The 13,614-nt window shown below is 37.0% G+C and overlaps 1 pseudogene; it reads right to left on the reverse strand.

Moving 5' to 3' along the window:
- Positions 1-1,006: 1,006 nt before the first annotated feature.
- Positions 1,007-2,106, reverse strand: LOC144334574 (uncharacterized; annotated as a pseudogene).
- Between the last annotated feature and the right edge of the window lie 11,508 nt (positions 2,107-13,614).

Raw genomic sequence — 13,614 nt, forward strand, 5'->3', positions numbered from 1 at the left:
GGATTACCCCATACTAGGGGTCCTTCTATAAGCATTTCTCATGGAGGGTCCCGCCTTACAGCTCTTTTGTCTTCAGTATCTGCTTGGTGGTTCCCTTCTATTTCCCTTTCCTTTCCTTTCTGATGACCCTGGTAGTGTAAGACTGCCACCTCTTTAGGTTTCTGTACAGCCAATAATAATCTCCTAATGGCTTCCTGATGTTTGCTAGGTGTTCCCTTGGAAGTTAGGAATTCCCTTTCTCTCCATATTGCTGCATGGGCATGGAGGACTAGGTAAGCATACTTAGAGTCTGCATATATATTTACCCTTTTTCCTTCTCCTATGTTCAGGTGTGTAATGGCCCCTGCTTTTGCTAGAATGCCTCTCGCTAAAAAAAGAGGGGGCTTTCAGGCATCATTAGAAAGGCAGGTGAAAAGAGTAAAGTTCCCCAGTCACAATTTAGTGGCTGGGAGAAGTATCTAGTGGCTGCCTGTCCTAGGACCCCTCGGATAGTGAGAGATCTGGAGGACAGATGTCTGGGACAGGACAGTAAGACTGAGAAGGCTGCGCCAGTGTCCAGGAGACCGTTAACCTCCTGGCCCTCAATGGTCAAGCATACCCGGGGCTCTGTGAGGGTGACAGCATGGGCTGGAGCTTGCCCTGGGCACCCTCAGTCCTGCTGCTGGATCATCTGGTTAGTGGCTTCTGACTCACAGGACCTTCATTCACTGGGACAGTGGGCCTTCCAGTGATTCCCTTCATATAAGGGGCATGGACGAGGGGGTAGCTTATTTCTATTTGGACAATCTTCTTTAAAGTGTCCTTGTAGACCGCACTGGATGCAAGCCCTGTTAGGCATTCAATTTGCCCAGCCTTTCCCTTTTCCAGAGCTTCCAAAGTCTGCTTGCCCGAGGGCCATGACTAAAGCTGTGGCCTTTTTTTTTGGTTTAATCCCGTTTGTCCTGTTCCGCCTGCTCCCCCTGACCTCTATTATAAAAAACTGAGGCTGCCAAGTTCAATAGGTTTTCTAAGTTTTCTCTGGGCCTAATGCGGAGTTTTGAAGTTTTTTTCTAATGTCTGAAGCTGACTGTGTGATAAACTTATCCTTTAAGAGTAGTTGGCCTTCACTAGAGTCAGGTGACAGGGAGGTATGCTTCCTCAATGCCTCCCTTAGTCTCTCCAGAAAGTCAGTAGGATTTTCTTCCATTCCCTGTGTCATAGTGGACATCATTGAATAATTCAAAGGCTTCTCCCTAGTTTTCTCTTAGTCCTTCTAGCACGCAAGTTAGCAAATGTCTGTGGCACCAATCTCCATGTTCTCATTTTGCATCCCAATACTGGGAACTGCCTGTTGGCCTGTGGGGGAATCGTTCTCTTTCCTCTGTTGTCATCCTATCATTGACCTGACTGAGATACCAGAGATTGCCAGACTCTTGGGCTGCAGTTATGGCGGCACTTCTCTCATTTAGGGTTAGTGTCTGATTTAGCAGTAACATATCTCTCCATGTCAGATCAAAGGATTGTCCTAACACTTGTAAAACATCAATATAGCCATCAGGGATATCTGAAAATTTACCTAGGTTTATTTTAATGTGCTTCAAGTCTGAGAGGGAAAAAGGTACCCGCACTCTGACTGGGCCGAATTCTCCTCCTGCCACCGCTTGGAGGGGGCATAATCGGGGAATATTGGCACTCTTGGGATCATTGTTTATCCCTTTGTTTATCTCTTTTTGGACCATTTGGGTTGAAGGGGGGTCCTTATTAGTTGGGGAAGGAGCTGGGGGAACACCAGGAGAGGGAGGTAGACTCTGAGGGCTTCCTGTAGGGCATAAATTACACTTTTTACATAATTGCGAGTTGTCTCTTAATGCAAAGAAAATTTGCACATATGGCACTTCACTCCATTTGCCCTCCTTTCTACAAAAGAGGTCTAGCTGTAAGATGGTGTTATAATGTATACTTCCCACATGGGGCCAGGTTTCTCCCCCTTGAAGAGTATATTGTGGCCAGGCAGTACTGCAGAAGAATATAAGTCACTTCTTTCTTAGTGTCTTGAGGGTCAAATTGGTCCCAATTCTCCAGAATACATCTTAGGGGTGTTTTTGCCTTGCGGGGAACATTTCTCATCTGAAAAAAGAACATAAGGATGCCAGCACCCCTAGTCATTTTCTGCTGAACATTAGTCCTAGAGCATCCTCTATGGTCCTATTTCTTAATCCTTTCCAGGGTGCATAACAACCCATGGACCTCTGCTTATCGGATTAGTTACACTCACCGACGTAGCAGTCCTACACCTGTTTTCCCGCCTCTCTTCACCACAAAGAAAGGGGTTCATGCTGCTGGATTCTAGTGGTCCTTTACAAGCGTGCCCAACACTGCCTTTGTGCTCGGGGTGAGTTCTAGAGCTGGGCTGGGTTCCTGAGTATTTCATGACAACCCAGTTGCCCCATCAAGGTGCATTCCCATAAATAACATCCTCACAAATTCGTTTCAGAGAGGGTGCAGGTAAGCTTTTGAGTCAGGATTGAGATAGAGTTTTTGCCCACTAGGGCCTTTGTCCTTTTCCTCTGTAGGGATATGCCCTAATTATTGATCTTAAACTTTTTGTTGCCCCAGATTAAGTCCTTTTGGGTACAAAATATGAGAGATGGATCCTGTTTATTCTATGTGCCTTTTTCCTATGAGAAGGAGAGTAAGGAGAAAAAGATGGGCTTGCTGGTTTTTATGTGCTAAAGTCCAGTTAATAAACTGTTGGGTGCTATGTTGTCCTTCCAGTAGTATTCACTTACATAGAATCACTAGGCAAAGCTGTGAAAGAGATAATCCTTCTGCTATGTGCAGTATGGGGACTAGGTCCCCTGTGTCTGAGCCACTCCAGCCGTGACTAAAAGGGGCTAGGATACAGCTTGGGCTGTGGCTTCAGAGGGTGCAAGCCCCAAGTCTTGGCAGCTTCCATCCAGTGTTGAGCCTGAGGGAGCACAAACATCAAGAATTAAGGTTTAGGAACTTCCACCTAGATTTCAGAAGATGTATGGAAATGCCCAGATGTCTAGGCAGAAGTTTGCTACAGTGGCAGGGTGCTCATGGAGAACCTCTGCTAAAGCAGCACCAAAAGGAAATGTGGGATCCAAACCCCAACACAGAGTCCCTACTGAGGCACTGCTTAGCAGAGCTGTGAGAAGAGGGCCACCGCCCTCCAGATCCCGGAATGATATATCCATCAACAGCTTGCACCCTGGGCCTGGAAAAGCTGCAGACACTCAATGCCAGCCCATAAAAGCAGCCAGGAGTGGGGCTGTACCCTGCAAAGCCACAGGGTCGGAGCTTCACAAGGCCATGGGAGCCTACCTCTTGCATCAGTGTGACCCAGATGTGAGACATGGAGTCAAAGGAGATCACTTTGGAGCTTTAAGATTTGACTGCCCTGCTGGATTTTGGACTTGCACAAGGCCTGTAGCCCCTTTGTTTTGGCCCATTTCTCCCATTTGGAGCCGCTATATTTACCCAATGTCTGTACACCCATTGTATCTAGGAAGTAACTAATTTGATTTTCATTTTACAAGTTCAAAGGCAGAAGGGACATACCTTGTCTCAGATAAGATTTTGGGCTGTGGACTTTCGAGTTAATGCTGAAATGAGTTAAGACTTTGGGAGACTGTTGGGAAGGCATGATTGGTTCTGAAATGTGAGGGCATGAGATTTGGGAGGGGCCAGGGGCAGAATGCTATGGTTTGGCTCTGTGTCCCCACCCAAATCTTGAGTTGTATCCCATAATTCTCATGTGTTGCAGGAGGGACACCGTGGGAGATAATTGAACCAAGGGGGCAGTTTCTGCCATACTGTTCTCGTGGTAGTAAATATTTCCTACGAGAGCTGATTGTTTTATAAGGGGTTTCTGCTTTTGGTTCCTCTCATTCTCTCTCTTGCCACCACCATGTAAGAGGTGACTTTCGCCTTCTGCCATGATTATGAGACCTCCCTAGCCACTTGGAACTGTAAGTCCATTAAACCTCTTTTGTAACCCAGTCTCAGATATGACTTTATCAGCAGCGTGAAAATGGACCAATACACACACAAATTCAAATGTAGTTAGAAATAAAGAAAAACATTTTATAGCAATCAAAAGGACAATTTTTAATAAAACATAACAGTTTTAAAGTATGTATAACTAAACACAAAACACTAGAATAAGTAAAACAAACTGAATACAATTGAATAAACAGAAAATTAATAATTGGAGATTAAAATATTATTAATAGACTGAACTGTGAAGATCAGCAAGGAAGAAAGAGACTTGAACAAATTATGAACCATCTATACCTAACAGACATCCATAGGATACTCAATCTAATGGTAATAAAATAGAATTTTTTCTCAAATGCACATGAAACTCTATAAAATATAAAACAAATCTTTAACAAATTTAAAATAATTGAAATAGCTTCTTCAACAACAATGGAGCGAAATTATAAACAAAGAAGACAATTTGGAAATTCACAAATATGTGAAAGTTAAAATACTACAAAATAACCAATAAGCCAACAAAAAACATAAAAATTAGAGGAAAAAAATCAAGATGAATAAAAATGGAGGTACAACAACCCCAAACTTTGGGGCTGCCATGAAAGCAGTGAAAAGAGATGAATTTATAGATGAAAAGGATTACATTGTAACAGAATAAATATAAATATCTTAATCTAACTTTCACGTTAAGACACTGGGGGAAAATCACAGTAAACCAGAATTAAACAGAAAAGATAAATAATAAGAACAGAGTGAGAATTAATCAAATGGAAAAGAGAAAAACAATAGGAAGAATCAGTTAAACCAAAAGTTGTTTGTTTGAAAGATCCACAGCATTGACAAACTTTTAGCTAGACTGACCAATGTAAGAAGAGGGGATTACAAATCAGGAATGAAGGAAGTAACATTACCGTGAACTTTACAGAAATAAAAAGGATTATAAGGTAATATGTTTTTTACAAATGTATGTCCAAAATTAGATACATAGGTGAAACTGACAAATTCCTAGAAGAGAAATGAAGCTGCATTAGAAACACAAAATCTAAACAGTCCTATAACAAGTAAAGAGATTGAGGTAGTAACAACCACACACACAAAAAGCACAGACTCAAAAGAATTTACTGGTAAAATTTACCAAACTTCTAAAAAAGGATTTTTTGTAATTTTTTTTTTGCACAGACTCTTCCAGAAAACAGAAGAAAGAGAAATTATCATTTCATTTTATGGGTCCAGTATTGTCCTAATACAATAGCCAGAAAAAAATCATAAGGAAAAAAACCCATAAATATGTTACTAATATAGACACATAAATCATTAACAAAATGCTAGAAAACTGAACTCAGCAATATATAAAAAGTTTATGTACCATAACAAGGTGAGTTTTATCCTTGGACTTCAAATTTGGTTTGACATCCAGAAATCAAGTAATAGAATACACCATACTTATAAAACCAAAGATAAAAGTCACTTGAATATCTCAATAGATAAAGAAAAATCACTATACAAAATTCAACTACTCTTCCTGATAAATACACCCAACAGGCTAGGAATAAAACAGAACTTCCTCAACCTGATAAAGAATATCTGTTAAAAAAAATACACGGCTAAATTTATGCCTAATGTTGGGTGTAAGATCAGCAACAAGGCAGGGATGTTAGCTTTCATAATTTCTACTCAAAATTGTAGTGGTGGTAGGCAACTACAGAAGAAAAAAAAGCCTTTTATATAGGAAAGGAGAAAGTAAAATTGTCTCTATTCACAGATAAGTGCCAGACAGGATGTGGAAAAATGGAAATCTCCATACATTACTAATCAGAATATAAAATTGTGCATCTACTTTGGAAAACAGTTTGCAATTCCTCAAAAAGTGAAATTTATAGATACCATAGGATATAACATTTCTATTCCTGTGTACATATCCAAAATAAATGAAAACGTGCTCACACAGAAAATTTTTTTGTGAATGTTCATAGCAGGATTATTCATTAAAGTAAAAAAGTGAAAATCACCACAAATGTTGATGAACTGAGGAATGGATAGAAATATGGTATATCTATAGAATAGAATATTATTTGACAATTAAAATGAATAAATTATAGACACATAGTACAACACAATTAAACCTTGAGAAGATTATGCCAATTGAAAGAAGTCAGAGAGATGAAATATTGCATGACTTCATTTATACTAAATGTTCAAATCAGGCAAATTTATAGAGACAGAAACACATTAGTGATTGCCTAGCATTGGGGTGGGAAAGAACGGGAAGTGACTGCCAATGGCTGTGGAATTCCTTTTTGGGGTAATGAAAATATTCTAAAATTGATCTTGGTGATGTGTGCACAATTTTGAATGAATTTTACACATTAAATGTGTGAATTATAAGGCACATGAATTGTATCTCCATAAAATTTGTTATTTAAAATTCTATAGAATACAGACACAGTGAAAATACATTCACTGTAATACCTGTTGTCTGCAACAAAGCAAAATATACTAACAAGCATAATAATAAATTATAAGGAAATTGGAAGAGTTTATATCAAATTTTTAGAGACAAAGTAGTCTAAACACTCTAGTATAATTGTACTTATGTGTATAATTGCGTAATTTATATTAAACCAGTTATATAATTGTATAATTTGTACTTATAAATCATTTGTAAGTACATCAATTATACATCAAAATAAATCAATTACATAATTTGTACTTACCTAAATTGAGCAGATGTGTAAAAAGCCACTAACATTCTCTTTATTCAGTATGCCTTATTATATTTATTTATTTCAGTAGCCAAAGATTTGGGGGTATTTATGATTTCATTTGTGACTACATTTCCATAGTCAATTTATTCAATAAGTTATTCATTTTCTTAACTATTAATCTACTTCCTCGAGAATTTTCAGTTTTACCTCTTGCTGTTTAAGAAATCATAGAAATGTAAGTGGTTTGATTGTAATCAATACAATTTTGTTTTGTGTTATGTAACAACAGGATTACACATGAATTTTATATATGAGGTACTCTATTCCTTTTTTTTTTTTAATACCCAAGGTAAGATACTCAAGGTCAGATAGCTTACCTTATTCCTCTCTGTTTTCTTAATACATGGTTCACAGACATGTTCAATGAAATTTTGAGGAATGAATAAATAAATGACTCCATAAACAAAAATTATAATTACAACACATTAAGATAAACTTGGGTATGAGTTTCACACATCATAATATAAGTAGCTGCCAAAGAATGAAAAAGGTACATATATATTGGAGAAATTACAAAGGACTGAATTAAAATAAAAATGAAATGTGGCTGGCCTTTAAAGAATGTTACACTTACTCTAGAAAGGCAATTATTATTTCATGAAAGAAATCAGACTCTGTGTCACAGAATATAGGATTAATGAACAGTTGTTGCTCTTCTCCTTGGCCATATCTGGCCCATTCTCCTTCTAAATTCCTGTTCCTTTTGTGTGCTAGACCCAAAGATCAGAGAACATTTAGGGGAGATTAGAAAGGCAAACTCAAAGAAGCAGAGAGGAGAGGAGTAGTTGCCAGGGGCTAGGGGGATGGGAGAAATAGGGAGGTGTTAGTCACAGGGTACAAATTTTTAGTTATTAGCTGAATAAGTTATGGGAATCTAATACACAACATGGTGACTGTAGTTAATAATACTTTATTTACTGGAAATTTGCTATGATAGTAGATCTTAAGTGCCTTCACACACACACACAATTGTAGCAATGTGTGATTATTAATGTCTGAATATAATTAATCATTACATAATGTATTCATATATAGAATCATCCCATTGTACATTTTGAATATATTCAATTTTTATTTGCCAATTATACCTCAATGAAGCTGGAAGAATGAAAAAAGAATGAAAAATAAAGTGCCTAGTTAATTTTGAAATCACAGCTCTTTCATTGAGTGCTCTCATGCAAATTTCATGACCTCTTTATAATTTGCAATAAATGGAAATGATAAAGGAACCTGTTTCACAGAGTTCATTGAAGAGTTAAGTGAATTAATAAATGAAAATCACTTAGTACAAGGCCCAACACTTGGAAAGCACTCAGCATACTTAGTAGTTATTTTTAGTGAACAAGATTATAGTGACTACATCTCTGTTATAACAATTTCTTCTGTAATCTCAAAAGCTTGTCACTCAATTTGATACAGTGAAATGTAAAATTACGTCACTTAACAGTTTGCAGATTCCAACAAAGCTCATATGATAAATAGGAAGTTCATACACCTCAGCCATAAATTCAGGGAGAAATGCTGGACTCACTTCAAAATGGATGGAAGCTATAGTTTAATGCAATAACTACTAACCTCCATCATTTTTATATGAGGATTTTACTATCTTCAGGTATTTGTCTCCTAAGAGTTATACATCTGAGCTCAAATATTCTTAAGTATCTCATAAATAACACAAAACTACATGAGCTGTTTCTTGACATGTACATCATGAAAATTTCAGTTAACAGTGCTAATAAAAGCAATCATCTCAAGATCTAAGATTTGAGTTTATAGCACAAACAATTATTAAGTAGGCAACATCTAATAAATTATAGTTAATCTTTACTACAGCAACAATAAAACTACTTTATGTTGTAGAGATTTAGATTAACTCAGAAGTCTCCAAGGGAATAAGGACTCATTACATTTGTCTGGAACTTTGTACTTAAAAGAAAAAAAAATTATATATCAACATAACCACTCATCAGAAAAGGTTTGTATTATTACATTTATTTTAAACATGATGAATCTAATATGTAAAGACCTGAAGTGACAGACACAGAATCACAGGAGTGTCAGGTTGAATAATCAGTCTCTTTTTGCCACAGCACAGTAACTAGCCCTGTGATTAGCTCAGAGTAAGAACAAAATAAATATGTATTGAATAGATGGACTAATTAGCACTTAAATTAATGAAAGAATAACTATACATGTCTTGATTAAATTGAGAAGAGATATAGGAATTTAGTAGAAACACAGAATGAAAAACTGTACCAAATTACCAGGCTGCATACAGCTGGTTCCATGGTAGAGATGAAATGAGGACAAATGTTTTTGATCAAAGTCTTCTATAGTCTTTGTAAGGCCAGTGGCTGATTTCATACCCGATCTTTTTTAGGACTTCACAAACTTATCTGAATGCATAAAGGCAAACATGGATCATATTATATGTGAACTTTCAGTTGGCAGACAGTGAGAAATTAGAGTCATTGTTGTCTTTGAAACGTTTGTTGTATTATTATGAGGTTACACTCTTTCCCTCAGACAAACGCGTTTTCTACAATGAGGATTCATAAAATAAAAAATTGTTTAAATTTTCGAAATCTTCTCCAGCCTCAATTTATCACCATTTTAAGCAATTTTCTTTATCCTCACCAGGGAATTTTGAATTATGGTTTACACAATAAAATGATGAGTATATTATACAATATAAGGGACCCACCTTAATTTAGATTAATAATTTGCTTATATCATCAAGCATAAAGGATATAGTAAGAACAAAGTCGGCCAGGTGCAGTGGCTCATGCTTGTAACTCCAACACTTTGGGAGGCCGAGGTGGGTGCATCACCTGAGGTCAGGAGTTCCAGACCAATCTGACCAACATGGAGAACCCCGTCTCTACTAAAAATACTAAATTAGCTGGGCATGATGGCACATGCCTGTAATCCCAGCTGCTTGGGAGGCTGAGGCAGGAGAACCACTTGAACCCCGGAGGTGGAGGTTGTGGTGAGCCAAGATCACACCATAAAACTACTTTATGTTGTAGAAATTTAGATTAACTCAGAGGTCTCCAAGGGAATAAAGACTCATTACATTTGTCTGGAACTTTGTACTAAAAAGAAAAAAAAAATTATATATCAACATAACCACTCATCAGAAAAGGTTTGTATTATTACATTTATTTTAAACCTGATGATGAATCATGTTTTGCTCAGGCAACGAGCAAAATTCCATCTAAAAAATAAATAAAAAATAAAAAGAACGAAGTCATTAAAAACTCATTTAAGTAACACCCATTTTTTATGTAGTTTGCCTTCTTTATTAATTCAATCAATATTTCATGACAATCTTCTATTTTCCAGTCACCTTCATAATGGGTGGTAAGACAGAGAACAAGACATAAAATGTACTGCTCTTAAATAAGTTACATTTAAATGGGGGAAAATGTATAATAAAAACATGAATGCATAATTAAGATAATTTGAAATGATAATTAATAGTACAAAGGACATAACATTGGGAAATGTTGTGGATGGAAACTTTAAGGATGAAGCATGGCTGGAAAGGTGACCCAGTTGTGTGTTTCCAAGGTGATCTGTGAGCTAAGATATAAATGGTAAGCAGAATACTTCAAAGAGGAGCACTGCAGGCAAAAGGAACAGCAAGTGAGGAGACTAAATAGGGAATAAGCTTAAGCTGTTAGAAGAGCTGTATATAAAGGGCAGTGTGACTAAAACAATGGGTGAGCCGTGAGGAGACAGTTCTAAAAGATAAGATCTGAGAGATATACAGGAACCCGAGTACCTGAGAGTCTTCTAGGCATGGAGTTTGCATTTTATTTTGGCATCATGTGGCAAAGCAGTTGAGAAAAATGAGTTGATGAAAAGGGATGGGGAAGAAGATGTAAAAGGCAGGGCCGACATTGGAATGGGAGTAAGTTATAAGATCCAGGGAAAAATAATGCTTATAGGGTTTATATAACATTTATTAGGTAAAATCTGGTCCAGTGAACTTCAGGGTGAATAGTGTGGTCAGTTGGTTGAAAACAGATTGGACCAAACTGTACAAATGGAAATATGATGATGTTGTAACAAGTATTGTCCAGATCTGCTAATGGGACTGAGTCAAAGCCAGGTCTTGAGTAGCATCCGTAAATGTCTCCAACCATTTACAGGGGAATTATATGGGTTGGGAGGGGAGCTGGCTGAGCTAGGACAGAATACATTTAGGGTAATCTGAGGCTTTGGGTGAGGGTGAGAGTGGAAGGTGGATGGGGAGTGTGCATAGATAGCAAGCTTGGAGAGATCTGCAACATAGTTTGGGAGTAGGGCCAAAGTCAAAGACAGGTACTACAGCTCAGATATGGAGTTCAAAGTGCAATTAAGTTAGAGTCAAAAGGCTAAGAGGTTGAAATGAAGAACAAAAAGCTCACACCTGTGGCCATGAACGATAAGAAGAAGCTGCATGTTGCAGACTCCATGGCTTTGGCGTGATCCTGGCAATTGCAACAGCTTTGTAGGATTAGACAATTACAGCAATGTTCAGATAATTAAAAATTGGAAATTTTGTCTTGCCTGTTTAGTGTCTGCTAAAAACACAGCTTAAAATCATTAATATAGGTGTTGCAATCCATTTGCTTCAGCATCTCAGTTCTATTTTTAAGAAATGTACTTAACTAAGATAAAATTAGCTCAACTTATGCCTTTAATCTTTACAGATACATTTTTGACCCACATTTCAGTAAGAGGAGCCAGCATATGAATAGAGAGCATGTGGTCCTCCACCCAAGAGATAATGACCATCACTGTTTCCTGCCCAATCTAATCGGAGCATTTCAAATCTATATTTCAAAGCCCGATAGGCTTTGGGTCCTGGCCAAGGCACTCCAGACACTGTCACATTGGCTTTCTTCCCATTGGCCCACTGTAATATGCAAAGGAGGGATCATGTTTAAATTTTTTAGTGCCAACTGGCTGATTTCACTCCCAATACAGTGTTCAACGCCAAGACCTCCTGTTCTGTGGTAACAAAGAAAGGGAGGGTCAGCCAAGATTATTGCAAATTAACCATATAAAGAGCCAATGTAACTATACTCTTTTTTAAAAATGTAATTTATTATAACTTTCTAACACTTCCATTCTAGGAATAAATTCATTTTGGAATAGATAAGTTTCATTTATTCAAAAAAATTCTCTATTAAGTGCTGGGGACTGTGCTAAATACTGTGTATACAGTGTGCATTGATACATGAACATATTGACATTAACATCAATAACTTACATGAAGGAAACCATCAAGGTTCAATGATAAAACATATTGGGGTGACAATGTTGGAGGAACCAAGGACTTAGGCAAGCAAATCCAAAACAACCAATTTGAAGAAAAATAATGTGTAGGTGTGTACATACATGTCATTGCCTATGTTTTACAAGTTCAGCATATTCCTTCCCATGTTCTACCACCTTCTACCCAAGTTCTTTTAGATTCTTGTTCTGGCTTAGATATCCTGAAAAAGCAAGTCAACAGGCAGAAATAGGATGTCTTTCTTATTTCTAACACATCTTCAGTGACTATAGTAACTGCTTTCATCACAACTGGTCTTTATCTCTTATTAAGGTCACAAAATGAGATTTCATAAAGACCTGTTTAATATAGACAAGTTCATCTCAATGTCAAGTATTAGCATCTGTCATATTTGACTCGAAGGAATACTACTAGGTGCTCTGCAGGATCTAATTATGGTCCTTACCATCAAATTTGTGACTATATACAAGAAAGCTTTTTAAGCAATGATAGAAGATGCTTTTAAAACTATATTTCTGGTGCATGCTATAAAAGGTAGTGGTTTTGCTGGTTGTACACTATTTTGTTAGACAAAAGGTGCCTGAGCTGTTGCTTCATTGATCCAATGGTGACTTGAAGCATATCTTGTTAATGTTCCCAGCCTTGTCCGCAGGCCTTACACAAACTAAAGAACCTCTTCCATGTCTTGGTTGGCCTCAAGGCAACATCTCCATATATAATTGCTAACATCTCCAGATGGATGTTAATGTACTGTCTTCTTATTAGGCTCTGTATTCATGCCCCCAAATTGACCTCATTCTATCAGAGTATCATTCCATGTATCTTTCTGTAAGATTTTATGTTCCTACTTCATTTTGAACACTGTAGATACACCCTTTTTTCATTTAAGCTTAGCTTTATTTCGATGTTTTGTTCCAATTTTCAGTATTACTAAATTCTTAGCATTATGTGGGAAATAGAGCTAGCTGGAGGGTGTTTAAATTTGCTTAGGATATCATGTTACTTAAAACAGAAATCTACCATGTGAGATATTTGAATCTTGGTTTTCTCCAAGGTCTTAACAATGCAGGTTTCACAAAGTTTGAAAATATAATATAAATTTATGTATATAAAAATGCACAGGGTATTTCAATATTTATGATAATTTGAGGTTTTGTCAATAGTATTCACCATCATATTAGATTAGCTAATGTATTTCATATGAGTCAGAGGAAATAAGAGATAAGAAAGAAAATAGTTTGATCAGAGACAAAAAAAAATCCAGTGCAAGGAAATTGAGTGAAATACAGGTTGATTTGAGGAGTGGGAAGGGGAGATCTTCTGAGTGAAAGAGACTGATGCTCGCAGAGAGATCTCAGGATTCTAAGGGGAACTTTTTCCACTTCAGAGCAATGTTAAACCATGTCCCCTTTAGTATAAACTATTGCAGTCAAAACCTTTATATCAATACATGAGAAACAAGTAAACAATTTCCCTGCCAACTGGATGTTCCAAATTCAGAACTTCAGGGAAATTATCACACTCCCAGAAACATGTTGAATATAGAATACAACGTTACTT

The sequence above is a fragment of the Macaca mulatta genome, chromosome 14 (genome assembly GCF_049350105.2).
Source record: "Macaca mulatta isolate MMU2019108-1 chromosome 14, T2T-MMU8v2.0, whole genome shotgun sequence".
NCBI classification, from domain to species: domain Eukaryota; kingdom Metazoa; phylum Chordata; class Mammalia; order Primates; family Cercopithecidae; genus Macaca; species Macaca mulatta.